The following is a 4,465-nucleotide window of genomic DNA, read 5'->3' on the forward strand; positions in this document are numbered from 1 at the left end:
GGCAACGGCCTTGCCACAGTGGATACACCGGTTCCCGTCAGATCACCGAAGTTAAGCGCTGTCGGGCGTGGCCAGCAGTTGGATGGATGACCATCCTGCTGCCATGCACTGTTGCCATTTTTCGGGGTGCACTCAGCCTCGTGATGCCAATTGAGTAGCTACTCGACCGAATAGTAGCGGCTCCGGAAAGAAAACCATCGTAACGACCGGGAGAGCGGTGTGCTGACCACACGCCCCTCTTATCCGCATCCTTAGCTGGGGATGACGCGGCGGTCGGATGGTCCCGATTGGCCACTTGTGGCCTGAAGGGAGAGTTTTTTTTTTACCAAGGGAGCACAGATTGAGGTTTACTAATTCTTGGTCGTCCACTCTTATTATTTCCTTCTGGTTCTTGTACGTATTGTATATTGCCTGTCTCTCCCTGTAACTTACCCCTACTTTTCTCAGAATTCCGAACATCTTGCACCATTTTAGACTGCCAAACGCTTTTTCCACGTCGACAAATCCTATGAACGTGTCTTCATTTTTCTTTAGTCTTGCTTCCATTTTCAACAGCATCGTCAGAATGCCTCCCTGGTGCCTTTACCTTTCCTAAAGCCAAACTGATCGTCTCTGAATATTATTCTTGTCAGCAACTCGGATGCATGAGCTGTTAAGCTGATTGTGCGATAATTCTCGCACTTGTCGCTCTCGCAGTCTGCGAAATTCTGTGGATGAAATTTTTCCTAAAGTGAGATGGCATGACTCCAGATTCATACATTCTACACACCAACGTGAACTATCATTTTGTTACCACTTCCCATAATGATTTTAGATATTCTGATAGAATGTTAAATACCCTTTCTGCCTTATTTTCTGTAAGTCCTCCAAAACTCTCTTAAATTGTGATTCTAATGCTGGATCCCCCTATTTCTCCTAAATCGATTCCTGTTTCTTCTTCTATCACATCAGACAATTCTTCCTCTTCCCCCGTATCCGCTCACTGCTCTGCATTGAACAGTGGAGTTCCTATTGCACTCTTAATGTTACCACCCTTGCTTTTAATTTCACCGAAGGCTGTTTTCACTTTACTGTATGCTGAGTCAGTTCTTCCGACAATCGTTTCTTTTTCGATTTCTTCACATTTTTCGTGCTGCCATTTCGTCTTAGCTTCCCTGCACTTCCTATTTATTTCATTCCTTAGCGAAACAAAAACTTACAAAAGATTAAACAGCAAACACTGTAGTTTCTTCTCACTGTCATCTTCCATAAGACTTTGTTTATAAAACATTCACTCCACCTCATACATGAAGACACTTTTGAATGGGGTTAGGCATACCCTTATCAAGTAGTCCTAAAACAGTGTCGGATACTTCCCCATTCCTTCACCCAACAGCCTCTATAGTGCTCTGTAAGGTCTCTGGTGGGAGAGGGCGGTTGCACACCACTTCTTTCAGCGTGGACCATGCATTGTCATTGCAGTCGAGATCTGGAGAATATGGACCTCTTTCCGTGAGACAGTGTGTGTTCCACAAGAAACGTATTTACAAGATCGTAACAATGGCGCCGTGCACTGTCGTCCACCGGCGTGAATCCTGCCTCATTGTATTTACCAAATGGAGCCACCGTGCGTGCAAGGATGTTCTCACGATACTTCTTCGCACCAGGCATTGTCATATATTAGCACAAGGGGGTGATCTGCAGCCGTACATGATTCCACCCCAAAATATGACTGCACTACTCTCATAATTGTGACGGTGTACGGTACAACTAAGGTATAAGCGTTGCGTCCACACATGAATATGAGTATTTTCAGTGTGGATACAGATACAGACCTCATCAGAAAAGAGCGTAATTTCCCACTGCTCCTAATCCAAATGGCTTTGTGTCTGTGCGACACAAACTCACTCGTATCCCAGTCTAGAAGAGGAGCCTTGAGATGTCTTCTGGGGCCCTATTCTGTATCGTTCATACTGATCGGTGTAGTAGGTTAGTCTCGGCAGTGACGTCATTTTCGGTTCTTTATTGAAATATCCTATTCAGTAAGCTTCTGAGACTTGTTACCGAACGGTCCTCCCACCGATTTTACGATAATTGTACTGAGAGGTCTGGCCCTGTCGATCGGTGAACTGTGGTTTATATACACCTATAATTTGTTATTTTAAACATATTTAGCGGTTTTAGCTTTGGATTTAGTGATTGTGTTACTAAAGAATCACCAGAGGACGCATCCGGTTGGAAAGTGAGTTCGTAATAGACTATTTTCCTTTGTTAGAAATGTGGTTAGGTTGTTACTGTGAATGATTACATAAAAAAAATACGTTTTCGGTCAATATTCTCTCAAAATACGTCTTATTTTAAGGCAAATAAGAGTTTAAACATAATTAAATATCAAGACATCGGCTCTGCTTACGTATATTAGTTGAGTGTGAACTGGCGTTACTAGTGCCTTTGTGTACTTTTTCCCACAAATGGGCTACTAATTATCGAAATGTCTTTACAACTTTCAAGTAACAATGGAAAGCAATTATGTGAAGCTTGATATTGGAAACCTTCCAAACTATCACGCATCTATGACTTACACAGCACCGTTCGGCAACAAAGTCAGCCTACGTTCCTCTACACTATACTACAAAAATTGAGCACTGCGTGTCTGTTGTTAGGCGTGGCCAAGTGGTTAGCGCGCGGGAATGTGATTCCATAGGTCCATGGGTTTGCGCATGGGTGGACACAACTTTTTTTTCCTCTTCATATATGCAACACGTTCTGAAACATTGTTATTCGTGTAAGTTAACACCTGAATGTGCCGACGAATCAGAAGCAAGTTTAGTACAATTAGCGGACTCTCCCCCAGGAATAGTACATACTGCACCATCTCGGCGCTTGTATCTCCCTCTACTCTTGTACCACATGCTACTTCACGTGTATCATGCAACATTAAGGCAAGCTTCTAGCAAGATAAAATACTAGCGGCCACAGCCAGAAATATCACAACGTGCCACGTCAGTGCTCTTGGAAGAGAGCTGTGGCGGTGACTTGGCTCTATTTTTGTTTCCGCGAGTGATTTGGGAAGATGGAAAAAAAAATCGAGATTCGAGCAGTCAAAGAAAGGTATGAAAGCAAAGGACACTCATGCCGATTTCTAGGATACACTGGTAGAGACTGCTCCTTCATATTCAACTTTTGCCAAGTGGGGAAATAAACTTAAATTTGGTCGGGAGAGGTTAGATGATGGTCTGCGCAGTGGTTGACCAAGCTGTGTCACTACTCCAGAAATCATTGCAAAAGCGCACAAAAAGATCATGGAGGAGCGCCGATTGAAAGTGCGTGAAATTGCTCACGCTTTCCATATGTCATCTGAAAGGGTATTCACATTTTAACTGTACAATTCAAAATGAAAAAAATTATCTGCAAGATGGATGCCGTGACTCTTGACGCTGGATCAAAAACGCATGAGAATGAACATATCGGAACAATGTTTGGCCCCTTTTAAGGGGATACGGAATCACCTATCCCCGCAATGTTAATATATGCCTACTATAGGGAACATTTTCTCACAAACTACTGGAGACAGAGAGGTAAAAATTTTACTGTATGTGCATTCATATGTTACAACAATACTGAAACAACAGTTTATTGTCAAAGTATTTTCTTACAGAGATATTGTACATTTATTTTTAAGTAAATTTTTTCCATCGCTTTTTACTAGACTATCACCCCTAAGTCTTTTGTAAATCAAGTAATTAAAAAATCGTTGTTTCAGTATGTAATAGGGACCTATGTCACTACGTCATAAAAATTTCAGACTTCTAGGTTGACCAGTACCTGAGATAATGTTCCTAGATGAAGTAAAAAGTAAACTTACGGGAAACGGAGAAAGAAGATTAAAACATTCCTGATCCGTAGCTAATACCCCCTTCACAGTCTTCATAATCATCTTCAAGTCTTCTTTTGGCACCCCTCTGCACCTGTCTTGCTTTTTTCACTAATGTCTTGATTATATTATCAGCATGCCTTAGTCTGTGCTGATCTAAAAAGAACATAGCACGTACCGTACGGGAACCAACACACATACCCAACTTTTGAAGGACCTGGCATTTAGTTATATTTCCAAGATTGAAGGTTGCCACAGCATCATACACACCAAAATGTAGTGTATTAATTCCGACAAACACTGTTTTTGGGAGACGATGCCATATCACACTATTCAAGCACTCGTTGGGGTTCTGCGTTTTTCCGTGAAGACATTTCATCAGAAGACTTCTGTCAGCCAGATCTCTGAAAATGGGCTTTATTTCTGCCATGATGGCTGATGGTAGACTGTGGTGGTGAATGTATTTCTCTCCTGTTGTTAGTCCCCTATTGTATTTACACCAGCTGTTTTCACCTTTGGGGCACAAACCATGTTGTGGATGCTCATCCCTGGATGCGGTGTGGAAATATAAAGCCCATATAGCTCTCCTCATTTCTTCAAGATTGCCTGTAT

General features: G+C 42.2%; 1 pseudogene; it reads left to right on the top strand.

The window, feature by feature from the left end:
• On the top strand, positions 1-117 carry LOC126425344 (5S ribosomal RNA; annotated as a pseudogene).
• The last annotated feature ends 4,348 nt before the right edge of the window (positions 118-4,465 follow it).

Source organism: Schistocerca serialis, chromosome 10 (assembly GCF_023864345.2).
Source record: "Schistocerca serialis cubense isolate TAMUIC-IGC-003099 chromosome 10, iqSchSeri2.2, whole genome shotgun sequence".
Lineage (NCBI taxonomy): Eukaryota > Metazoa > Arthropoda > Insecta > Orthoptera > Acrididae > Schistocerca > Schistocerca serialis.